The following is a 27,413-nucleotide window of genomic DNA, read 5'->3' as shown; positions in this document are numbered from 1 at the left end:
GTCTCACCACATCAAGTGAAAAATTTCACCCCAGTATTTAACCTAAATCTTCCCTCTTTCAGTTTAAAGCCATTCCTCCTTGTACTATCACTATTAGACAGTGTAAAAAGTTAGCCCACCTCCTGCTTATAAACTGCCCTGAAGCACTGGAAGGCCACAGCGAGGTCTCACCTGGAGCCTTCTATTCTCCAAGCTCAACAAGCTCAGCTCCCTCAGTTTGTCTTCATAGGAGAGGTGCTCCAGCCCTCTGACCATCCTTGTGAAGGTGTGGAGTTTCTGAAGGTATGGAATAAAGGTTTCTATTTTGTATTTGTTGGCATTTGTTAATCAGTCAATACTAGATCGTCCCACAATCACTCATTTTCTTTCTGTACATCCTGTGACATAAAATCAGAGTTTGAGTCATCTGCTTCAGGGAAAACATGAGAACACGGGAAACATGGTTACTCTTGTCTCAATTACGTCAGCCTAGGTGCTGAGTTCTTCCCGAAAGACCTCTGGGTAAACAGCCAAAGCAGCTTATGTCTAAGCTTGGTAAATTAGCCAGAGAAATGTGTAACTCCCTTCCTCCTCAGCAGTTCATGCTAAAACTCCTGCTTATTATAGAACCTGTATAGTTTGTACATTTTAAAGTGGGTTCAGCAGGGTTGTTAGCGCAGCATCACACACAGACTTTGTTAGCATCGGGAGTCTGGGGCATAAGACTTCCCTCATCCCACTGTAAATAAGCAGTGTTTTTGTAATGAAGCTGTTTGAAGACTGAGGAGACGAGATCTCATCCCCTCCAGCTTTTCCTTTTTCCTGCCTTTTTTTGTCTGTTGTTTGTGTTTGACCAAGGTACAGACCACTGTGCCTGTCCCAGGGAGCAGCTGCTGTCTCCAGTAGGCAGAGTACTGAGTAACTTGCTCAGTAGGCAGAACTCCTTTTGTTCTTCTTGAAGATTATCTTTACAGTGTGTACAGTCTGTCATTCTCAGCAAGCAAGAAAAGCAATCATTTACATTTTTAATCAACCCCCCCAGGAGCCTCAACTGTGGAATTATCACAGTGATACCCTGGGCAGTATATCAGTAATGAGTCTGGCATCTCTTTAATAATAAAACTGTGACTATCTCTAGCTCTGACCTTCATTTCACACATAAAAGTTTCTCTTTTGTAGCACCAGTTACACCTATCTGTCTATCTATCTGTATCTATGCAAACTTGATTCTAATAACTCAGACCTCATTAAATAAGGATTAATTTATATTAAATACATAATTAATTGGTAGGGATAAGAACTTTTTCACCTTTAATCATGACCAAACCCTCTTCAGCATGTATCAACACAGTGTCTAAAAAGGGAGAGTTTTAACTTGAGTTCTGCACTTTTATTCCTCCTTTCTCTTATGTGAGTTTTTAAATGTCATGGCAGTGGAGAACAGACTTTTTCAAAAGCACTGAAATGTCCTTTTTTTGGAGAGTTCACTTGCTTACAAAGTAGAGTAATGTCACTACAGTAAAGACGTCTGCAGAACAGAAAGAATCTTACCTCATTTAACAGTTTGCCCTGCTTTGTAGAGAGGGCTAGTATCAATGTTTCTTTTCTGCATTGCAGTCTACAATGTGGGCTTTTCAATAAGCACTTACAAATTCAAGGAGAAAATCTCACATTCTGAGCTAGGTATGTATTTATCATGCTGGAAATTGGGACTTCAGTTCCTAAACCAGGTTAGCCTAAGGGGACACTTACATTTGCTTCTGAAACAGCTGTGAAGATTTAAGAAGGAACCTATGTGAAAACTGTTTGGGTTTTTCTTTTTTTTTTTGGTCCTTTCAGTTTTGAGACAGTAACTCAGTGAGCAGTAAAAAGGGTTGGTTTTTGTTGTTGTTTCATTTTTTTTTTTTTTGCTTTGTTCTTAACCTTCTGTAAAAATCCTTACTCAGCTTTGTCCTTGGGTACGGCAAGAGCCTTGAAAATGCTTCCTTTTGTCTGTTAAACACACCATGGTAGTCAAGTTACACTTTTGTGATTAATTTTTGGGTACTAGACTTCACTAACCTTTTCAGGCTGAATGTCTAGTTGCTTTAAGAAATGCTTCTGTATGCTTTGATGTTCTTGTGAGAGACTTCTGCTCTGACACTGGACTGAAAAAAGCTTGTTTTGAATAAGGATAATTAAAAGAAATGCTCATGCAGACCTGACTTCTAAGCTGCAGGATTTCATTTCTGATTCCTATTTGCACTCAAGTATATACATATATTTTAATTAAAATAATAGAGCTTTTACTTTTATCTTACTTGCCATTTTCTATTTTAAAGGGAAGTAAATAGTTGTCTCTTAACATGGCCTATTTTTTACCCCCTTTTTGCTACATAGATTAATTCATTGTCTCTGATCTTGATGTGATGACAAAATACAAATATATCCTAATTTGTGCCTTCCTCCTGTGATGTAGAGTCCTTGTCAATGCTTTTTCCAGAAGTAATGGCAGCAGCACTTGGAAGATCAAATGCATTTCTGCTGTGATGTGAATATTTTCTTCAGAACACCTCATTTTGGCTGGATGAAAGTGTTGTTTTCCAAATTCATATGAAACTCAGATGAAAGGTGTTTAAGTGGAAATGAATGAGCCTCAGTTCATTTTACAGATACGACACTTGTTAAAAAATTAGATATGTGTGGGAAGAAGGAGGAGGTGTCAAATGGGCTACGAAGCATCAGGCATTAGCCATGCCACCTCCATCATTCTTGTCCACTCAGCACATCTCCCATTCCACCCTCTTATATCGCTGTCTGCTCTACTGCAGTACATACATCCATAGTTCTAATATACTGGGCTCCTGCATCTTTATGTAAAGTTTTTACCTTCCTACTTTCCTTTCTCAGTGTACGGCAGTGTCCTTGCCATTCCTGTTCAAAAAATATATAAATAAACAAATAGCTCTCTAAAATCCTTCTGAAAAGTTCCTTTTTATGCAGCAACAACCCACTGTGGCTGTTAATTTACACTGCAATCCTTTAATTTACTTCCCACTAGGCAATAATAATATTTTACCATCTTGGAAAAACCTGTGACCTCTCAAACACTGATTTTGTTTGCTTCAACAACCTTCTTCCTTTACTGTGTTTTTTCTAACCCTTAACAAGACAACTGTTACATGTCTGTAAAGTGCCACTTACCCAATAGCTGTTTGTAAACAATACCAATAAAGAAATGAAATCTAGAGTTCACATAAGTGAATTAAAATTGAATCCATGCATTCCACTTGGCCTTGTTAAACTTCATGAGGTTGGCATGGACCAACCTCTCAAGACTATCAAGGACCCTCTGGATGGCACCTCAAGTATGTTTCTTTCTTTTCATCTTCAACATATCTCCTTTTCTTCCTGAGACCTTTTGCCCCATTCTGTTTCTTTCTTGTTCTTTTCTCCTTTTCTTCAACATTTTGCTTCATTTTCACTTGCTGGTTTCTGATTCTGGCACATCTACCTTTCTTATTTTTTCCTTTGTCTATTTCTCTTCTCTCAGTATTATTTCCCACGTAGTCCCTTTTCTTCTCCATCTGTCATGTCGTACCATCAGCCAATTTCCTTTCTTTCCCATGCAACTTTCCCTCCATCCCACCTAAATCATACAAAATGCATTAACATTAAATACATAGCATTTCCATTCTCTGCAGAGCTTCTTTCCAGCAGGTCAGCCCTTAACACATACTGATGCAGGCAGCGATGCAGTGAAGTCCATCTTATTTATACAGCTATATATCTGTGCTTTGTCCTTCATTTTTTTCCCCATCTCTGCTATTCCTGTGTAACACAGATGCGAGAGTGGTGAAAAACATACCAGGAAAAGAGAAGGCATATGCATACCTAAACAGTCCTTGTTAGGGCATGACATACAGCTTGCAGGTATCTTACATTAATTCCCATTGTTTCCTTTACTGGCACCTCTGCAAATATTCCTTTCCAACAGACATTGCTGGACAGGTAATCATTCAGCAGTGGAAGGCAATTTGAAGGCATGGCTGTAAGGAATGGATGCTTCCATGTGCCACAGTGATCAGGACCTTTTGGAAAGTCTTTTGTTTGTGGGCTTTCTGCTTTCTTTTCCACATATGCACCCACAGTGAACTGGAAGATGGCCTGACAAGGGAAGTTGCTGGTATGAATTCATGCCAGCCTGCAGTAACTTGCTCACCAGAGTTTGAATTGCATGTGAACAGCTCTCGGCGTCACTCATTTAGACCACGAAAATGTCAAAATATTTTATTCAATGGAAAACATAAGTGAGTTATCAGGACTGACTCTTTCTGAGTTCATGCCTTTTAGCAAACAACTTCTGAAATGAGTTCTCCATCCTCCTCTCAGCTAGCACTAAGGAATTCATATGTTTTGAGGTTGTGGCGGGCTTTTTATTTTTTTTTTTCAAGCTCTTCTTTAAAATACAACAGCTGTCACACAGAAAGACTGATCCTTTTGCAAGTACAGTGAATAATGAAACAACTGAGTTCTGCAAAGGGACAGGATATCAGTCTATCTTCTGCTGTGTGGCATGTCTGGAATCCATCCTATCTACTGGTGGGAGGTGGAAGATTTGAAAACACTGAAGCAGCAAGGAAAAATTGCAAGCAGGAATGAAGAAAAAGTACTGAGATTAGAACAAAATCATCTATTCCCATATAACTTCCCTACAGAGAAAAATATTTAGATGCTCATTATTTTGCATACAAGAGCACAGTTTATTCCAGCAAGTCTTCCACTATTTATACAATAGCTAGCTAAAATAATATACACAATTTGTCATCAGTTCTTCAGTCCCCTAATTTTAACTGCCCTGGTCAAAGACTTTCCAATATGTTAAGCAGGAACATTTGCTTTCTGATTCATTCTCAGCTACAGAAGGTGAGAAATAGTGAGGGGAAAAAGAAAGCCACCTTTCTTGTTCTTATTTATTTATTTTATTTTAATTCCCACTGAATTCTGTTTCTCTCCCTCTTTCCACTCAACAATAAGTCTCCTAGACCACTGCAGGGGAATGCTAGGGGTCATAAATGTTGAAGTTTTCATTCAGAAGCATTTCATCAAAGCATGCTGTATATTGTTTAAAGGTCAAACAGTGCGAAAAAATCGCTGCTAATGCTTTAAGGTACTTGTGCTTGTTTTGCAGTACTTTGCATAACAAAATGTAAAAGGAGCTGTAAGTTCTTGCTGTAGTTGAGTGATGGCTAAAATCGAAGCACTTCTTTAAAAAAAGGCGGGGGGGGAGGAGGAGAGGGAGAGGGAAATATATTTCACATTGGAATTATCCAAAGGCTTTGTGGCTTTGTAGCAGGAGTGCTTCTTTATCAGATTATATTCAATGTGAATGGAAAAACTGCCCAAATTTTGGTTCTGTTAGCTGATACTTAAGGCTGGCATAGTATTGAAAGTAACTTTAAGTCAATCGTTTTTATCATCCTTTTTGTTTGCTCCTTGATTCAAACTAGAATCTTCCTGCGAACACCTGCAGCACTGTCTCGTCATCCTAAAATTCCTCCATCATCCCCACAGCAGCTGTACAGAGGCAGCGCTGCTGACATGCCTGCTACAATCTTCTGATCCTCTGACCAATACTTTCCAACTGTCTATGCACTCTTGTCTCCCAAAGATATTTGCAGTCTTCTGTCTTTTCCAAATTGAGCACTGCTTGGAAGAGGGAGCTGTGATAGCATTCTAAGAAATTGAAGCTATGGTGGCCGTGGTCTCTGGCTGTGAGTTGATCTCCTACCAACAGAGTTTGAACAAGCTTCTCAGTTTCAGAATAAATCAGCATAGAGTGGAATCTCAAAAGTTAGTAATTTCCTATTAATTTTGTGCAAACAAGGCTACAAGGAGAAAAGGATCCTAATCAAGCTCTGTGTTTACTCAGAGAGTCTGCAAATTACACTTTTTTTCTTGTTATTGAAGAATGCAGATGACAGCTAAAACATGATAGATTACAGTGTTGAACTGAAGACTTCATTAATTTTGTAGCTTGAGGAATTTCGTGTTCTTTGTTTGAAGAGCATGATCCTGGTTCATCTCTGTAGTATGTGCATACTGCCAAAGTAGCAACGTTTTGTAAAGCATTTCAGTATTCTCTGTGAAACATTTAAGGGACCACATTCAAGTTCACTGAACATGAAGAGTGCATGAAGTAAATAAACTGATTTAATTTTATCACTGTTTCCTCAAACAAACCACAGGTTAAGCACAACAGCAAGCCCAATGTGCAGAGGGGCAAACTGATTGATCCAATCTGGTATTCTGTGACAGGCAAAATTGGATGAGGTAACAAAGATAACAGAAGGCACTGTTTTCTTCTTTTGTTGGTATAGAAATTTATAAGATCATTGCAGTGTGGAATTCTCACTTAGTTGTGCCTGTTCATAGCCCTGTAGTATAACCCTCTGCTTCTTTCACATGGCATCTAGGACTCTAATGCACAGTAGTGCATCTCACTGAATGACGCATGCAGAGCTTTTGCCAGCACTGACAAAATTTCACAGTGCCCTTTTCTCACTCAGATTTTACCAAAATGAAAGGGAAATTCTAATTCCTTGTCACACATTAGCCAAAATAAAATTCTGATTGTTATCAAAGGAGCTCTGAGCTGTAATCTAGGGTAAGTCTACTGGAAATAACTTGCTGCATAAGAAAATAGTACAGTTCAAAAGTGTTCACAGTCCCATTAAACCTAAGTGAGTCACGTAGACCAAGAACAAATCTCGTTTCTCTTTTTTATTTCCCTAGGATGCCTGTCAATTATGTTAAACTGAATTCATTCTCATCCTGCAACTTCAATAAGGATAGATAGTACAACCTTTCTATACCGTATTAGTTGTCTGAAAGGAAAAAAAAAAACCTCCTTATTTTTCCAGAAACAGTGATTACCCTACCAGTTGTAATTCATTGAACCTGAAAGAGCTTTTGTTATTATAATTATCTTCTGATTGAATTTTTTAGACATCTGTGATTATAGCAATGCAGCTTTTATCTTCTTTTAAATCATAAATTTCATAAAGCAAACACAAAGGCTGGCATAAAACAATAACTTTTTTTTTTTTTGCTAGAATTAAAACAAAAAGAAAACATGTTTGTTAATCAGAAAAGAAGCAAAGCTTAGTGCATCATCCTGAAATCTTGCCTCGCGCTGTGAAAACTGCAGCTTGTTCGGGAAAGTTGATTTCATAATAGAAATAGCACTGTACCTTGAATTTGGTTTTTTTGGGGGGCTCTAGGGGTTTATTCATTTGTTTGTTTGTTTTTCCTCTCTCTTCCAACCCAATGTCAAAAAAGTCACAGATAATGCATTGTGGTATAATTTATTTATGATGTCCCTTTCCAGTTCTGAGTGACTGTGCTTTGCGAGTGAACAGGTTACTCTACAAAGACATTCATATGGAAGCTAGCAGGACAAATACAGTGGAGAAGGCAGCTGCAAGAGGCAGCAGGACACCCTACTGCAGACACCACAGAGAGGCAGATCAACATCTAACGCACCTGCACATCACAGTCACCTCGATGGCCAGGTTGTCCAAAATGCAGTTGTTCCTTTTACTCTTGCTGACTCCATGACTAACAGCCTCACTATCAGCTATGCGATTCAGTCTTGGTACGGGAGCTGCACTTAATTCTGCGCCATCTGGAAAGTCCAGATTTATTTCAGTGCAAATTGTAAGTGATAAACAATCCTACCCACTATTGCTGATCTTTTGCTTTGTTTCTAAATCTGTTTCCTTTTTCACTGACAGTATCAGAGCTCACAATTTGTGGCTTTTTTAAGTCTTTGTGTGAAAGTGATAGTAGGAAGCAGCTGAAGCAAAATACTGTGGAAGTAGAAATTATGGTGTTCACAATTAATATACAGAATTGAGGACAACAGAAACTACATGTGTCATTACAAATAAGATCTTACACTTCTGTTTCAGTGCACTTTTCCTCCCTTCCTCATCATGTAGTTCTGCTTGCATTTTAACAAGAAATGGGGAAACTGTTTCAACAAGAAGCCTTACTTTTATCTTTTTTTTCTAATGACTTTTCAAGACCTGGAGATACCATTCTGTAAGAAGTCATCTCTGCTCAATTTTGCTCTGTCTGCAGGAGCAGATTTGTTTCATTTCCCTGAAACCCTACATGAGCTGACATAATAATACAGGGAGATAGGAAGAAGCATCCCATGGCTGGTTTTAATCCACATTATTCAAGCTGCTGAATAGATCACAGAAGCAGCAAGCTACTGCGTTCTGTCTGTGTATGCTTTCCTACTTTCAGAGTCTGTTTTTCATGAAAATCTGTAAAGTTCTGCCCATTTGTTATATCTTACAAGGTACCTTCTTATCATGCTTAGTATTAAGATACTGCAGATCTTTCTTTCTCATGGTAACACTGGAGGTACAGCCCGTAGGACAACCACAACAGCAGCTGCACTGTGCCAGCTTTATTATCCTTCCTAAAACCTCCTAGAGTGTCCCAGATGTCTTTCTAGGTGACAGGCTTCCAAATGAAAACTATTCCTGAGTTACAAATGACCTAGCAAACCCGAAGCACATTCTTCAGAAATTCTATGGTGTTTATGATGAAAAATTGTCCTTGCCCCTTGCAGATTTTCACAGTGGAATTACATGAAGAGCAGAGAGAGCATCAGCCCCCTGAACAAAAGGGAGCTGTGAGGGTAAAGAAGATCCAGAGGTAACGGGATTTCACCATCAAATAAGATGTCAGAGTTTGTGCAGTGTTCAACCATCCCTGAAGACATTCAGGGTCAGGCTGGGCTGGGCTCTGGGCACCCTGATAAAGGCATATGTGCCACTGTTCATTGCAAGGCAGTTGGACTAGGTGACCCTTAGTGACCCTTAGAAGTTCCTTCCAACTCAGACAATTCTGTGATTCTAACCCAAGCATGCTCCTCTGTCACACCAGCATGATGCTAGCCGGCAGGGCAAGGACAATGATGTCCTCAGATATCCCAAAGCAAACATTTCTGGTGACTTAACTGCAAGGGAGTGAAACAGATTTTCTAGTGTACTTTCAGATGTTCAATTCACCTCTGTAGCTTTAAATCCAATTCTCATGCATAAATTCAAAGCACAGGTTAAGGTTAGCATCTGCACTATTGTTTTTGTTGTAGAACAGCTGGCTTCTAAATAGAAAGCTAAAAAGTCTTCTTTGGTATCATGAAGTACAGCAAGAAGACAATGAATCCCAAGTCCATTGTTCACGTTGAGCTCATTTTATTAGAATTTTGATCAAGCACCATGTAGAGCAAAATTGGTTGATTTGATTTGAAAAGTTGTTTAAAGTATAAAATGGCCTATTGATATAAAGCAGAGGACTCTTCTGTGATTGTTAAATGCCTGGAGGATCCTAGAAGTTTCCTCAGTGAAAATAATCCCACAGAAAATCACAAGTTCTTCACAGGGTTATAAGATATAAAAGTCCAAGAATGGGTATCAACCATATCGTTCCTATTTGACAGTCTAAACAAAGGAGCTATGATGTAGCAAGCTGGGGAAGGTACACAATTTTTAACTATAAAAATCAAGCCTGCCCTTGTCCATCAGGTCATTTAATGATTTGGGAGGTGACACAGAAACACCAAATCACAGTGCTTTCCTCGATAATGAATCATGTTAAAGGACAGTAGCTGCAAATTTGACATAGAATCTGAGTACTATATGCAGTTTCTGTCTGCTGCTGTCCTGTGTGCTGCTTACAAAGAGCTGAGAAAAAATAGCATATAAATCCTTTGTATTCTTTACATGAAAGTCGTGCAAACAGAGAAAGATTGTATTAACTATGGGATGAAACAAGGGTAGTGTGGGTTTAGTCACTCATACACTCATACACATTCTTGAATTCTTTGAATGGAAATGTGAAACAAATTTATTTTTTCCCATTAGTCCAATTCATTCTGGTCTCTAAACTGGCAGATTAAAGTATGAAGAATTCATGTTTTCAGGAGAAGTGGACAGAAAAATCTGAAACATCAATGTAATGGGGGCAGATGTCTGTCAATTGCATTCCTCTAAATTCTTTATAAAATCTCGCATGAAGTCTAGGCCTAAAATTTCTCCTTGTATATTTTGATGCACATTTTTGTCAGTTGAGATGCTACCTGGCTAAAGATGGAGATTAAGGAACTTAAAGTGTCAAATCAGTTATTCTGTTCATGCCTCGTGATGTTTGATCTCATGCGTGCATGGGAGGGTGGGAGTAGGTCTATGCACTGTAACGAATAGGCAATACAGCACTGAAATCTGACAAAGGAGAGGAGTTTTCTGTGGATTATATGGGCAGCCAGCCCTAGAAATGACTTCATTATAATTCTTTAATATTTTGAATTAACTCTCAACAGGAGGTTAAATACGTAATGTAGATTATGTTGGCACAGACATTTCCCCTTTTGTCTGTGAAAAGTGAATGTGTGTCAGTATGCTGGCATTGAAAAGGTGCCTGTGATGCTAAGGATGCTAAGGACTTGACTGCCTATGCTATATGCTGTACTGATGTTGGTGGCAGGAGTATTTATTTGCACCTATGACACATGACTACAGGAGAGTCTCCACCAGGAGAAAGGCCCATGCAAGGGAGCGGAAAGCACTCCTTCAAATGGGGCATCTGAGCACTTCTACACTCCAAAGCATTATTTTAAAAAGCAGTTAAGTGAGTGCAGTTAGAATCTACTGTGCTTTAAATCCCTGGAGGGAAGGAGGTGATTAGATGTAGTTGCTATTTTTTTCCGTAATATTTTCGAATAGAATATGTTAGTTGCACACGCTGCAGAAGCTGAGCATAAATTGCCTCACTAAGCTCTATTATTCCAGGGAACAGCGAGAATAACAAGCTGAGACACTGATGAACTCAGAGAAATATGAATAACACATTAACGCTCAGGCTGTATCAATAGCACGCTGACTGACACTGGGGACACACTTCTCGAGGATGCGAGGGATTGCAAGTATGAGTCTCCAGAATCAGGCCTGGAGACAGGAGATTTTCACCACCACTTCTGATGGCTCTAGGGAAGACCGATTCAGCTGCAGGGGGTAAGAAATCTTGCCGATGAAAAACAAAAGGGGCTGTCTCTCAGATATCATTAGACTCCACGGAGAAGCTGGGGGGATGTTAAGCAGGAGGAGTGCTTTTTATTTTTACACACATCGAACACAGTATGGGGATGTTTATGATACTCAGCTGATTATATCTCAGGCTTACCGCTCTCCCAACCTAATTTCCGGCCTAAAACTCAGGAGAGTGTGATGCATGAGAGAGCTTCAGGGGAGGGAGGGTGAGATGCTGCAGAAAAATTCCCCAGCTGGCCTTATTATAAGATATCACAGAGCTATATAGCCAGTACAGTTTGCGTAGAATTCCAGGCACAATAAATAAATAAATAAATAGTAAATAAATAAATAGCAGCAACAACAAATGCATTCCTTATTGAGAAACATAAGGGTGTGCAAAGAGGATTTTTATTTTTTTTATATTAATTTTAATTTCAAGAGAATCTTTTTGTCTGCATTTGGTGCAGTGTGCCAGATTAAAAGCCCTTAGACCAAAAGTCCTCTCAGCAGGCAGAAAGCAGCCTGCTCCTTTTCTTGAGTGATGGGCCCTTGAGCCATCAATGCTTAGCTCTATCTCTCAAGTTACAGTCCTTTCTTCTGAAATTGCCCAGCAGGATTCAGCAATAGCTGGACTAAGAAGACCAGCTTAAATCACAGAGCTTATGAAATAGCTACAATAACGCCAACTTTGTCACTTTCAGCCCCACATCCGCAGCTTGCTCTTTGATTAAGGAGGAACTTGCAAAATTAAAGAGCTGAATAGGTACACTAGTGGGAATTTAAGATGCTATACGCTATAATTTGCCGTTGATTATAATCAATCAGAGAAAATTCAGATCAGTTTCTACACTTGATCATTGTTGAAAGCTACACTTTCAACATAGCAATCCAAGAAAATACAGAAGGAAAGCAGCTGGAAATTATGCTGTACTTCACTGACAAAGGGTAACAATTTAAGGAATACAGTAGGAGCCAATAAGTTCATAGCTTTGATGTAGTTCTTAACCTGGTTGTAGTTTGAGAATTTCCAGGATTATAAAAGCCTATTCAGCTGCATGTTAGTGAACCATCACTGTGGAAGAATGTGCCACTATAACTCATATCTCTATTTAATTAGAAATTAATTGCTTCTAAATCATAAATTATTATTTCCAGGACACAAAGAATTCTTCACATAGAAGCAGGCACAGCAGTTTTGTAGCTTCAGAAATAAGAAGAAAGACAGTGTGAAATGTTGGAGCACCCTGGGAATAGGGTGCTGCCTCGTCAAGCTGTACATTTATTTGCTGTTTTGGACTTGCCTCTGACGTGACAGTCAAAAGTTAAACCCAAATTCCACGTCCTCATTTCACTGTCAAAGACTGTGTGGCCAAAGGGAGACGTCTGTCAACATTTTCAGCATTACCAACTCAGAACTGTAAGAGTGAAATTGTCTATTACCTTGGAAGAAATAAAGTGCCATCTGGAAGTTCTCTATTCCTTGGCATATTGAATAGCCAGTATTTTATAGGTTATCTTCAAACCACTCCTAATGCTGCAGAAGCTGGGAAAAATATTGCAGGGGAGTATAATCAGCAAAAAAAAAAAAAATTACAAAGCAAAAATATTATTATAACAGGTGTTTGGAAACATGACAAAGGAAACAGTTGCTCCATTTACTTTAGTTTAGTTAGTGATGGTGGCAAGAGCTGTGAAGCCTAAGCTATAAATTAGAAAGACAAAAATGAAGTTTGACAAGTAGTTACAAACATGGCACAGCTCGCTTCAGGGTGGTGGCTGTGTGCACCTGAGTTCTTGATTTCAGAGCGTCCCAGTCAGCTGTTGGCAGATAAGACAATTGGTGACAACAGACCTGCTTAGAACTGGGCAACTAACTGAACCCACACAAAGATTTTTTTGACTGATGGTTAGAGGGGACTTGCAGGTGGAAATTTCATGCAGGTCTCAAGAGCTTCCTTGAGGAAGCTCCTGATGTATCTACTCTAGATTACATGCTTAAATACTCAGTGGGTGCAGTGAAGACTCCCCTAAGCTATTCCTGCTGCAGAAGTGATCAAATTACTGTAAACAGTCATATAGTCTCTTCCTTCAGAAGTGGCCAGTCTTTCAAACACAGTTGAGGTAATCTGTGATGATGGAGATCAACAGCAATGGAAAATAAACTGTGCTGATATGCTTTTTTAGAACTGTGGCAAGCTGGCTTCAAAGAACTGTGCAGAACAGAGGTTTGGGGAGGATCTCCTGATCCAGCTGACGACATCCCTATGCAGTGCAATGCAATGAAGTGCATCCCTGCTAGCATTGGAGACCCCTGTAACCCACAAGCAGTGGATGGCTGCCTTGCTCAGAAATGACTGCATGTCAGGGTCTTAATACATTAAAGTTTGGGATTTCTATCCCCTTTCTATCAAACACTCTAATCTCCTTTATTCACATCGCAGACTACAAAAGCAAGCTAGCAAAAAGGACAGGTCACACAGATATTATAGCTACGGTCCAGCTCTTGGATGAGGTATTTTCTACATACAGGGCCTTCAATGAATAGAGACACTAAGTAATTCTTTAGCTATTCTCTTAGCTATGACAGCTGAGACTGTGGCTCTTATGTCAAAAACATACTGCTTTGAAGTGGACGTTGTCCTGTGGTAAATCCCTCCCTTACTTTTCCCTGAAGTGTCAACCTATCCATAGTTATCCTCATATATCTCAGAAACTTAGGTTACCTTGTGTATTCAGATGTATAATAGTGCTTTTAAGAGGCAACATATATGTGACGGGAGAGCAAAATTGAAATTAGCAGTTAATTAACCTGACGTGAATGAACTTCTTCCCAGCAGCCCCAAGTTCTTGTGAATTGCCCCAAAGATACAACTTTGATACAAAAATAAGTAATCAGAGAACCATGTATTATACTGATTTGTAATGAGAACAACTGCACTATAGAGTCTTTTCTTGCTGAAAGGATTTCTGACTTCATCAAAATGAATAATGCTGAATCTTTCTTGACTGACTTGTGCTGGAAGATTGAATAGGCATTCCTCTAGTGTATCAGTTTGCACACTGAAAACATTTATATTTCTTAAGTAATGTTGATCTGATCATGTGTTGTCTGTGGTTGCTCCACTACATATTCTACATGGGTTATATTCTGCTGAGCATTCCATTCCACCATGGAATTAAATAGCATAAACAAAGCTAATTATTTGTTTTATATATTCAGAAATTGAGATCATAAGTCTAAGTATTGATACTGCCTTAGAAGTATTTATCCATCTGCTTGTGATGCTGAATTTCCAATTGACACTTCTTTCTTTTTAGATTCCTGTTAAGCAGAAGTTGCATGGAGTGGCTGGGTGACCTCTCCTGCAAGTTCTCTCTGTTTACAAGGAGATGTTCTGTCACTGTAGGCACTTCTGCTTCCCTGATGCTATTACCTGATGTCACTTGTGTTAATTTAGGGAATGATGTAATAGCAAAGTAGTTTAGCGTGCCACAGATACAAGCATTTCTAACACGATACTCACAGTTATGGTTAAGGAGTAGAAATCTGTATGAAGATCTGCCGTCAGTTACCAGCAAGATTTAAGTATGAGCATATGAAGAGATAGCTTGTTGAGAAAAGTAAATGCTTCCATTCATAATGGATTAATTAGAAAGGAGCCCCATGCAGGACCCAGAATTGTTTATTTGAATAGTTTTCAAGCAAATTACTGTGTTTCAACTGGGTATTAATTGTTCCTGATGGACCCATTACTTTATAACCAGAGCTGCATTGTAACTTTTTCCCCAGTGATTAATTAAGCTGATTATATGGTTCCTAAATCTCACAAGTAAGCAAGATCAGTTGAATTTTTCACCATCTCTGCCAGAGGTGTTACTAAGAGCCTGGATATTGTTCAAAGATGGTGGGTTTTTCTACCCCTTGCTTACTTGATTGTAATTCCAAGACAATCCAGGGTGGTGTGCATCCTTCTTCCCATTATGACCTGCCCATGCAGTTGCCCTCAGAGGATCTCATGATGCTCTGGAAATCTCAACTGCTTTTTGGTTAGGCTTATTTCCTACAAAGGTTTTTTTCTGAACAAGGTTAGATGTGCAGCACTTGTGAAAATGCCTGTGCCTGTTGCCAAAGGCACTTAAAAGACAGGAAAGCTGTGCTTAACCACTGTCCACCTCAGAAAGTACAAAGGGCAGCAGGAAACCAAAATGAATGGTAAAGTGATTGTATCTTGTACAATTTCTTTTCACTGCTGCTAGAGCTTCTGCCGTCTGATCTGACCTTATATGACTTTATATATACTTGATCTTTTTTTTCTCATTTTAATGCTGAATATTTCTGCAACAGGATCATCAGACAAAATTCGGTAGTGTATGTGCAGCAGATAAAGGAGAGAAAGGGATCTACTTGAAGTGCAGCTGGGGTTCACAAGTGGTCAGGACAATTGGGAATACAGTAATTATTTAAAGGTTGCTCTGTGGCTCTGATAAGTGTCTTTCAGTATACTGCTGAGACAAAATGATGAACATTTGTGCTATTTGGGTTCCTAGTGAGAAGCTAATGTACTTACAGTCTTTAACTGGATTTGTTACAATATTTGAGATGAACTGATATGTTTCCATCACCGGTTTGTATGGAATGATGTATGACATAGTCCATACTCTGCCCACACTTGCCATAGTTACAAACATCTTTACTTCCATGTGGTGTTGGGTCTGTTTTCACTGTAAGTGCATGAAGAACTGCCTGTGAGGTCCTATTGCTTAAGCACATTTTTATTGGTAAACATGGCAACCCCTCTGATCAGCAAAGCATTAAACAGTCTGCACTCATTCCATTCACAGTGAAGCTGAAGAAGACAAAAGTCTGTTTGGAAAACTGATCAGTGCTGAGTGCAACTGGATAAGCTGAGACCAGGCCCTTGGTACAATGAACAGTGAGATAAGAAATTCTCACACCCCTTTCTCTTCCTTGTGATTTTCTACCAAACCCCAGAATACCAAGTGGAATGAATCTGAGATTACACACCTGCTGTGTCCCACAGCTCTGTATAAAACTTACTTAGCACTTACAGAGCTCCGTGTTTACACATCTGCTCTACTTACACAGGACTGAAACTATATACAGGCTCATTATCACGCAGCTTCCCTCTGCTGTGGGCTGCCATGGTGCTCATTTACTTATGTTCCAGAGGGCACTTCTGGGATTAAATAAAGAGTAAAAAACAGCATCATGGGAAATGTTTTCTCTCTTGTTTGCATTGCACAATGGAGCCATAAAAAACTACAGGTGGGAAAAAGCCCTATCAATGATTAAGATTCTTGCTGTTAGCTGGAAGAAAAAAAAAAAAAAAAAAAAAAAAAAAAAAAAGCTTGAAAGCATTCTGAATTACTCTGAATTTTTTTTTTCCCAGAAAGCCTTGTTTTTCTAAATAAAGATTTCACAGAAATGATTATCTCTTATGCAGAACTCTGATATCGGAGACCACTTCTGCAGTTTCATTTGCTGCTTCTTCCTTTGGGAGAAGGAGTGAGGAAGGACAAACAAGACCTCTCTGGAAGGCTGTACAGTTCTTTCTCTGATAGCATGGCCTGGGCTGGTTGGTGGTTGGAATCCAGCATCTGCCTCCTAGGTAGGTAGGGAAATGAGCCCTATGAGTTGTTCCAGCAAGCAGGACATGGCTGGTCAGCTGCCAGCTTGATGGTCCTTTCTGCAGGCACTGGCAGAGGAGCAGCAGTGTGAGTGGCATCAGGCAATCAGCCTGCTACTGTTTCCTGACTGATGAGCATGCCCTTTACTAGCCCTGCTCATAACCTCGAGAGGAAAGGCATTGCTTGCATAACTCTTCCCTGCAGTTGTAAAGAGCTCAAAAATGCTCTCTTCTTTTAGAGCTTGAAAAATCTACCTGATGGGTAGACAGAGAAACAGGCTTGCAGTGGGGGGATTCAAAGTGTGATGAGGCCCTGGTACTGCTGCCCGGAGAAGTTGTGGATGCTCCATCCGTGGAGGTGTTCAATGCCAGGTTGGATGGGGCACTGAGCAGCCTGATCCAGTGAGTGGCAACCGGCCCATATCAAGAGGTTAGAAGTAGATGATCTATGTATGGTCCCTTCCAACTTAAACCATATATGATTCTGTGATTCTGTGACTCCCATTTTCCCATTTCTCCATTTTCATGGCTGTTTGTGTCTCATGTTATGGTTCAGAAAACAAAGACATTATCTCCTCCTGTGATCTTAGTTAACCTCATATGGGGAGCCGTCAGTACTGCAGAAGGCCTAGGCAACATTCTTCCTATTTTCTGCTGGCATTGCTGCCTCTAGTCATGCCCTCCTCCCTCCGAACATTCTCTGTCATCTGCTGTTTTTGGAACCTTTTTGCCTGTCTCCATAAGAATGCTGGCTGTGGTTCTCTGAAATGATCTGAATTTTAACTGGGAAATATTCATTACATTGAAACCCATGACAGATTTTTGTGTTTCTAAACAAACAAACAAACAAACAAAAAAGTAACTGTAGAAAGATTGGGATTTTAAGAATATGGAATTTAGATCAACCCTTGTATTTGATTACAGTGGTGGGATGCCCTTTCTCCCTAGAATGATTGCCAAGTGCAAATGTAATTTTGATTCTAAACCTCTATGTTACTACTGCTTTAGCAAGTTTGGAGGACAAAAAAGTAAAAGAATGCCTAGTCATTCTAGTCTCTTCAAAATCAATTATTGCAATTCAAGGTTGTAGGGGATACATGAGGAGAAAGACAACAAAGTGCTTTAGAAATACTGCAACCAGCAGAGAAAGTCAAAGTGCAATAACCAAGCGTCCCTTAGAAATGGAAGCACTTGCCTCCTCTTTCTTTCTGAGCTCTCTCAGAAGAGCTAATGGCAGGTTGCTTTAAATTATTCATAGAAACGGACAGAGGAAATATTGCTACAGTCCTCACAAGAGGGTGTGAGGGCTGAACTTATCAGGCATTGTTTGCTGGTTTAGAAAAAATTATCATGATGGAAAACTCTGACATCCTGAAATTCTTGGGAGTGATAAATGAATCGTGTTAACTGGCTGGATCTGATAACAGTAATTCATCTTGAAAAATCTGAATTAAGTAACTCAGAGGAGTTTTACAAGGAGGCTTGAGCACTGATTTGCCATTCAGGTCTCCCAGATTTGCAGCCTCACGCTTGACACAGAACAGGGGAGCAGAAGACCTGCATTACTGTCCACAGGTGTAAGAAATATTTTTGCATTTACCCTGAATGGGTGAATAGTATCTCTTTCCCCTTCTCAAGTCTGTACCTTACACATAGTAATAGCATCTCAGCCTTTGAAATGAGTTATTTCTGAAGCAGCCTGGCATGACGGAAGCGGGAATGAGCAAAGTGTTATTAGATGAAACATGACAGTAAATTCAGAACAGGAGTGTCTTTGTTTTTGTCCTAGTGTTTTTAAGGAATAATGTACTCACTGCATAGAGAATCATTCTCAACTTTTGGCATGTGAGACTTGTGGGACTACATGTCAGAAAGTTTCAATTAAACAAAATGCTAGTGCTCAGAGATGCATGATTTTATTGCTAATATTCTTGAAATTTTAAAGGAGGTAAAATACATTTCCCTATTTCACTACAATACCTTGGAGGGAATGATGACACAAGGAATTACAGTTTAAGAAGGTGGCTGATTTTTTATGAAAGAAGTAAAGAAGCAGTAGTAAACTGCGTACAATTTTTAACAACTATGCAGCTTTCTGGAGATCACAGAATCGCAAAATGACCTGGGTTGGAAGGGACCTCAGGGATCATGAAGCTCCAACCCTCCTGCCTGGCAGGGCCACCAAACTTCCACGTATACTTCCTTCCTCTGTGTCAACCGCACCACTCAGCTTGGTGTCATCAGCAAACTTGCTGAGGGTGCACTCAAATAGTTTGGTCAGATAGTTTGGTTATTCTTCGTTATCCAGAAGACATACTTCCACTATCAACTAGGATATGACCTGCAGTCATCTCAACTTGCTAAAAGTGGGGTTGAAAAGTTTGGATTTGGGTTTGGTCTGTTCTTGTTCAGATGCATGGGCTGCTCTGCAAGTAATGCCTCCCATTTATTTCCACAGAAACTACAACAGGTATGAAGAGCATGATAACACTGTGTGATAGAGCAAATTCTCAGCTACAAAATTCAGTTTTTCAGCATAGTCAGCTGAAAAAAAAAGAAGTTCAGGCTGTCTGCACCGAGCAAGAAGAGCTGTGGTGGTGGTATATTTATGAGATATACCACAGGGCTTTTTCATTGCTCCTGTTCAACCTTAACACTCCCTGGCATCTGCTGCTTTCAGCTGTGTTCATTTCAGCCATGTAGCATTTAGTCTTGCAGTGACGTGGAATTGAGACTAGATCCACCGTTTGGTCACCAATGCTCACCGGCTTCCAAGCATTTGACATTCAAGGTAGCCATGAGCTGAATTGTCCTCAGGTTCCCGAATCATCAGTTACCCATCAGAGCTGGTATGAGCCAGATTTCACTGTTGTAGCACTAAATTTGTCTTGATTTTGATTTCCAAAGAAATGGAACACTGATGGTGAATAAAAAAGGAGGAGATCTAGCAGAGTCACTAAGCATATAGTAATAGCAATAATCCTGACAAGTATGCAATTTAGCCTTTACTAGAGGCTTGAATAACAGCCATAAAGAGAGGCCAGCTTCCAGGCTCTGCTCTGCAGTAGGAGCAGTGAGTGGATGTTGCATACAGGTTAAGCCTCTGCCCCGGAGCTGCTTATGACCATTGGAAACAGCTTCTTGAAGGAGCAGCAGCAGCAGCATACAGCATTCACAGGGATTCTGCAGGTTGCAGAGAGGGAAAGCAGACCATTTTTTATGAGATTGGATCCCATCTGCTGTAGCTGTGTTAGTTTGGTAAAGCCAATTCTTCAGTTCAGAGCTCAACCTTGGTATTATGTGCCTGCACTTTGGATTTCCAGCACTATTACTTGATCTTTGTGCAGAGCTTTCCTAATAACCAGCAAATTGTTCAGGGCTCCGTCAGTGTCTTCAAACTAGGTTTATTTCTTTCACGTTCTATAGGTAGATAGCAATAGATCAGGAGCTGAGAAAGTGTGAAAACAGAAATGTTTGTTCCCTCCATTCTTCTGTCAAGAAGTCAGTGAAAAACTAGCTCTAAAACCTGCAGTTCCTAAAGCCATACCTCACTATAAATTAAGATCTACCTGTTTTCTTGCTTAACAATGAGGTTTTAGAAAGCAGTTCTTGCTAGCCATGCAGGCCTCTGATGCTCCGCACTGGAAGATAAGTTCTAAGGGAAATGGAATAATAACCAGCACTGATTTCCCAGTGCATTTCTCTAGCATTTTTTTCCAGACGGCAGTATTGTGTGATAAGCTGAGCTTATCCGCCACATTCCCCCTGATACATTTCAGAAGCTCATTCAGATTGTAGGTGTAATGCTATGATTCTTAACAGATACTGAGCAGCTGTAGATTTTCTTCTGATCGTGCCATATTGCTGAGCTCAGTCAGTGTCCGTGTTTACATGAAAGTCCTTTATGCGTGGGCTTCTAAATTACATATTAGTGAGTACATGGTTACGGTCACTGACATTAGTAGGCGTATCTGGAATTCAGCAGTTCATTCTCCATATACCAAATGCTAAATTCCAAAAGCTCTCTGTACCCCAACAAGTGCTGTATGTCTAATATTTGTTCAGTGGAGATGTATGAGGGTGGGATATAAGAGCTGCCCTTGTGAGCTCTGAAACCTCATTGGGAAGAGACACAAAGAATGTTTTTTTGTAGAAACTTCCTGGCCAAAAACACACATAGCCCTGAAAGCTCCCACAGACACGTTTGTTTTTTTTTTCTTTCTTTTTTCTCTGCTGCTGAGCCATGTAATTAGCTAACCTGCATGCATGGAAGTGATGGACAATGATATTCCTTTAATTAAAGACATCTTCACAATTTTACTCAAAGTAGCTCACTGTGTAATTACTGATACTTGTTAGGAGAAGGGGAGAGGGCGCGAATGAGAGCTGTTGTTTCCTGCAGGTGTGGTGAATGCAGACAGCATCCTTTTGTGTCACAGCACTGTGAGAGTGGAGGCAGAGAGGAGTGGTAGGGACTGTATGAGGGGAAAATAATGTAAGCATTGTAATATTTCCTGAGAAAAACATGAATTCTAGTAACAAACACCATAATACAAGTGCATGTTAGTTAAAGCAGGTTAGTTGGAATACTTATGCAATAGAAAGTGAAAGAAGTGCCTGTACAGAATGTTATTTAGTCAAAGAAAAAAAGAAAGAGAAAAACAACAATACCTCCAATGACATTATGAAATCTTGCCTATGTTCTATTATGAAAGCTCATCTGTGTCTTCCCCAGATGTGTCCTTTGCCTTTTTCTAGCTGCTAGACAATTTCCAGGTAACCACTTCAATCTTTCAGAAGGTATCAGAGATCAAAAATTGGGCAATTACCTAAGAAATACCTTGAGAAGTTTCTTGAGAATTTTTTTTTATCTGTTGTTATCTCCTCGCTTTGCCTGCTGTCTGCATTTCCAAGCACTTCAGCAACTTGCTTGTGGAGCGTCTAGCTCTATGCTGATACCTGAGAGCAGCTGTCACTTTGCTAAGAGAAGCATGGGATGGCAACTGCATCCCTTGGTTGTTGTAGGCAAGTTGCAGCTCTGATTCCTCTTAGGTTCTGCAGGTGTTGTGTGCATGTGTATGTGCATGCATACATATGTGTTATTGCAAATATGTTAATCTTCAAACATTAGAAGGAAATTGCTTTATCTGAACCAGCAAGATAGATGGCAGAGTGCCTTTCAAAAGTCTCTGTACTTTGCAGGCTAACATGAAAAGAATGAACCGTGGTGAAATTTTGTCACATTACAGTGTTTGCTTTGCAAAGGAGAAACATTAGATTGTTTTATTTAGTGAATTAAGTACTGTTTGGGAAAAAAAAAATCTTGCTGTTAATGACTGCATTATCAATCTTGTCAGTTGGCTAAATTAATACAAATACTTTAAGCAATAAGAATGCAATTTTTATCTGGGAAGGCTTTTCTGTTTCTACTATTTGTGGTCTCCAGATACAGACCACTACCTTCCGTCATCTATAAAACATAATTAATTGTAACTACTGAATGTACAAACAATCCAGCTGGGAATTAGAGAAAGAGGAAATCATAAACAAGAAAGCTGAATAATGAAGTTTCCAGGAGGTAGCTGCTACCTTGGAATATCTGAGAAGTGCTACCATTGAATGGAAATAAAAATTACTCTTAACAACTTCTCATGATACATGTGGCATAGAACACACTATTCTCTTCTTTGCTTATTGACACACACACACACACAAATCCTCAAAGCTTTTTAGAGCAAACTCTGCTGTTACAAGCTTATTACTGATATGCAGGACATTTTTCCCTTTGGCTTTTCATAAATAGCAGATTAGTAAAAACCTAGAAGTTTCAGTGGGAAAAATAGTAGGCCCAAGGGGTATTTAAATTATGGGTATGGCATTTGAACATTACTCTATTTATAAATGACCTGGAATTATGAAAACACTTGATGCACGTTATGTGGTGAGCCTATGGTTTAAGATTCATGTTGAACATGGAATTATTTGTTCTTTCGTTCCCATTCTGGCTCATATGGACTTCAGGGAAAAGTACAAAGTGCATCTTCCTGTTCCCTGGAAGCTATTTGTTAGCATGAGTTTTTACTCTGGATTTGTTGCTAGACTTAAGAAGAGGTGGTCGGTGTGGAGCTGCAGATCTGTGGCCTGATGAGCAATAGCTGCGATGGATGTCAGAATGGTTCTCAGTTCCCCCATGGGTGATTTGTCCTTATTTGCTATGGGATGCTTTTTTAGGTGTCACTGTCATACCTGGAGAAGGTTCAGAGGAGGATCTTAATCAGACAAATGAAGCTAAAATTTTGATAAAATCTAAATCCACTCTGACCACGATCCTTCTGCACAGTGGGATGGAAACACACTGCAGACTCCTTCACTCTGCTGAGGGCATATCTGTCTTTGCTTCTGCTTCTCTGACCTCCAAGGGGCTGAGGAAAATTTTCAGGGAATTTTGCAAACAGCAAATACCATGGTATGCTTTTACCAACTGAAGTTCACAGACATTAATTCTATGGGTGTTTGGAACAAAGCTAGGACCTGGTTTTGAAGTTTAGAACTTACACTGGCTTGTTAAGTAGAAATGTGAATATACTTCAACCAGGTTGGCAAGGGCTGTGATCAGTTCCTCCGAACTATAAAAAAGCATAACCAATTGTCAGTAAACAATGTGTCAGGGGTTTTGAGCTGTATGCTACTGAAATTTGTACTGTTACACACTGAATATAAGCATACTACTGTGTGTGCTCAGAAGAGCTGACTGGAAAACATTCCTATAGTTCAGGCTGTGCAACAGAAAATAATTGTACTGTGCAATCAGTGCAAAGTGTGTGTGTGTCAGGCAGATGTCCTGTTTCTACCTGCATTGCAGGCCTTTCATGAATGAACTTTGCCATTCTCCAGACTCAACGTGAAGTGCCTTGGAAGCTTTGCAAGTACTGCCCAAATACACAAATAAATGAGTAAAAGGGAAAGTGCTTTCCATTTCCCCTGTTGGCTCACTTGGGAGCTAAGTAAACACTTGCCTTGTGACTAATTGAGTTTATGTCCTTTTGGAGTATTCATTGGATCAAATTTTAAGAAACAGTTTGATTTTTGCAATAAAATCCACCATTCAAAGTCAGTGTTCTGAAGTCCTGCCAGCTCACGTAAAGCTCCTTCAGCCCAGCTGTGTGATTCCCTCTGAAGAACTAATCAGAAGAGAAATGCAGTGTACCTGGGGACAGAACACAACTTACTAACCATGTGTTTTTGTTATTTTTAAAATTGAGGCAAAGCTAAAGAGAAGATCTGGGCTTACAAAAGCCAACATTTTTTTTAAGTTTTGGTACATTAAAGACATTTTTCTCCAGAATTCCAATGAATTAATTGTAAGAGCAGAGCAGTGCTTGACTAATGATAAAGAAAAGTTGTATCTGTATTTCAAAAATACATATTTCTCGGCTAGAAGATTTCCTTCAGGACCTTGAAAGAATCATTTATCTTACATTGGTGTTGGTTCAAAGACCTTTAAAATGAAGATGAAAGAGATCTGGTGGTTTTTTTCAGTTCTTAGAAAGGAGAGCGTGCAGTCTCATGAACATAAAAGATGAATGATGGCTGACCAACAAGAATCTTAATGGAAGAATCTATGCTCAAAGCATCTCAGCACTTGTCTCAAACTCCCAAAGTCTACACGCTACCTGATCTAATGATAACTATAAGTTTGGTTGAACCTCACTATTCCATGGTATGGCTTGATATGGTAACATTGAGCCCCGTGTTTCAAGGCTTGATTTTTTTTTACACATTTTATATAAGTCACCATATATTTACACAGGCTGTGAAACATTCAGAGATTAATAGTGTTAGTAGACTGTTTTCAGAAGTGTTCTTGGCTTTTTGTTTCTGTTTCTCATCAAAAGATACCAGTTCCTTTTAATACCTTTTCATGTTCCACCATTAGAAGAGCTACAGGCTTTTCCTTTTTTGTTGTTTTTGTTTGGTTTTGGGTTTTGTTTTGTTTTTTTTCAATGACAATGATGAAGTCAGATATAGAAGCACATGACATTGGTTTAGAAAAAGAAACCTGAGCTGTCCTTTCCTTGATGGCCTCATTCCATTCTATTGATCACTTGCCATTATTGCTCATTACATTGTGAATATAATCCAGTATTGCTAACCTCTTTTGTTATTTGTTAGCATTCTTCCTGTGCTGGCATTTGAGCTTATACAACTCTTAGACTGACATGCTGTAGAAATGGAGAAAAAGTCACTGTGCTTTATTTAGGGGAGCACAGGCTGGGACTGCTGGGCTGTTGAAGAGGCCTCCATCCAGACACATCCCAGTATCTAGGTAAAATGTGAATCTGGGTAAATGTGAAATGTGCCACCTGTGTGATTTAGCAAAAGCAAAGTCCTCATTTTCTTCAGTCTTTGCAGTACCTCTGTTTTGTCCATTTTCTCAGAAGACCTGTTGAGTTCAACATATACAAGCAATACACATATACAAGCAATATCCTGCTGCTACCTGGCCCTGGGTCACCATCAGAGCTCTAGTTGCTTCTCCATTCCCTCTCCAATGATTGACTGTCTGGGTGGGAACAAGAGGCTGTTGGCACCAGGTGGATTACAGTAAGATGTGGTTTTGCCAAATACTTTATGAAAAGAACACCTGATACCATATTTCTATGGATTTTCTGTGATAGATGATTATCTTTCCTATGTGATGGTAATAGTCTACAATGCAGAAGGCTGGATTTATTTCTCTCACTCAACAAACCTAATGAGGTATGGCAAAACGAGGGGAGGAAAAGCTGTCTAGCTCTGCAGAATGACTGCACTGCCTGAAATATGAATACCATGATAGCATCATTGAATAGGTGCCATGAACACAGTCAATTCTAGAGCCAGTCTCATTGTAAGAAGTACAGTTTCATATTTCTGTAGGTCATAAAGCCACACTGTTCTTCAGTTTTAGTAGAACTTCTGGTTTTCCTCTTTGTCCCTGTCTGTAATTATGGGTTTCTCCCTCTTTTTATCATGCTTTGCCCCTAGCAAGTACTGTCTCTCACCACAGTGAAGTTCAAAATGTTGTTTGATCCATCTTGAACAGGAAATAAAATGAGAAAGATTTGAGTTGATCAGTACACCTCTGGGATTTGGAAAAAAAATCAACCAAGACCTACAGCAATAGGTTTACAAATGTTCATAGTACCTCCCATGTATAATTAAGATAGGCACAGGAACTCACAAAGGCCACAGCCATGATAGCTGTGGCACTGAAAGCTCAGTATCAGAAACAGTATGCAGCTCAGGAATCAAAAGGGTAGATAGCACCTATCTGAACACATGCAAATGGCTTTTGTATACTAAATTCCCATTCATTCACATAGCTGCCCAAAGAGATTTCTCTTTTATCCAACCTTAAAAAGAAAAATCAAAATTTCAATATGACTATGTCTTGCTACAGTTTAAGCAAATAATTTATATTGTATTGATGACACTTCATTGTAATATCCTTTTCCTATGTATTCCTTTGTAATATGCAAGTTCTGTTGATCACTGTTTTATTACCATCAGTGCAGAAAGAATCTGATTTGATGCCTGTCTCCTTGTTATTCTTCTCCTCAGCTGTTCCTGTACATTCAACCCAGCCTCAGCCTTACTCTGGTTGTTTGTTTTTTGTTTTTGTTTTTGTTTTCCTTAAATGCCATCATTCCCTTGCTCTTCTGATCCACCTTTGGCTTTTCTCTCACCAAAAAGTGACTAGCATAATGGTCATCCGCTGAGTTGGCCAGATATTATCTTCCAGTGTGTTCAAACTACTGCCACTATTGAGTAGTTCTCACATTAGACTCCTTCACCCTTTCACTGTGCAAAGCAATATGGGCTTTCAAGTCCACTTATCTACCTATACTTATGATTTAATGTCATGTTCTTTCATCTTCTCCTGTTTAGCAATAAAGTCAGTCTTGACTTACCCTATGTTTCTGTTCCTCCTTCTGTGATGTCCCTTCAGCTAGCAGTTATGGTTGCTAAATCCCTTCACCTTGCCATTCCTTGCCAAAATTTATACAGGTGATATCTCCCTTTCCCTTCTTTTCATCTGTGAGGAAGGAAGGAGATGAAATGAAAACAACAAAACCTGAGACTATACAGTACATCTGATTTCTGTGTCACATTCTTCTCAGAGCCACCTGATAATGCTTAATATTTCATCAGTTTGAATCCCTGTGACAAGTTGACTCAATGGATTTATGAAACAGATAACCCATACCCAAATTTTTCTAAATCTTCCTCATAAAAGTCCTTCTGTGTAAATTTGCATTTTTATGAAGATAATTTATGCTTAAATACTGCATTTGATCCTTATTCTCAAACCATAATTGTTTCAGTTAAGTACTTTTCAAACGCATGCATGCTTTGCTTGCTTTGGTTAAGCAAAAAAATTGCTCTTGGTATCAATTACAAGCTCATCTAGCATTATTTTTAATGCCAAATTGGACATCAGGTGCAATACTTCTGGGATGAGTTCTGCATTTATGGTCAGCTTCTATTAGCAGCTCAAAAGATGTGTGCATTGAAGAATACAGTGTTTGTTTTCCCTATTTCCTGAAAATATTGCTGGAGTATTTTCAGCTGCCAATAGTTAAAATGAGTAAAGCATGAATTATTCAAAAGGAAGTCTTCAAACCAAGTCAGTGCCCAGTGGATTTAGCTATTTCAT

The 27,413-nt window shown here is 39.4% G+C and overlaps 1 protein-coding gene across 4 annotated transcripts in view; it reads left to right on the top strand.

Moving 5' to 3' along the window:
* Positions 1–27,413, top strand: part of LINGO2 (leucine rich repeat and Ig domain containing 2) — a 462,402-nt gene that overhangs the window by 386,902 nt on the left and 48,087 nt on the right. The window lies entirely within an intron of this gene.

The sequence above is a fragment of the Coturnix japonica genome, chromosome Z (genome assembly GCF_001577835.2).
Source record: "Coturnix japonica isolate 7356 chromosome Z, Coturnix japonica 2.1, whole genome shotgun sequence".
Classification (NCBI taxonomy): Eukaryota; Metazoa; Chordata; class Aves; order Galliformes; family Phasianidae; genus Coturnix; species Coturnix japonica.
Note: the sequence above shows the minus strand (reverse complement) of the source record. Positions and strands in the feature narration are given on the sequence as shown.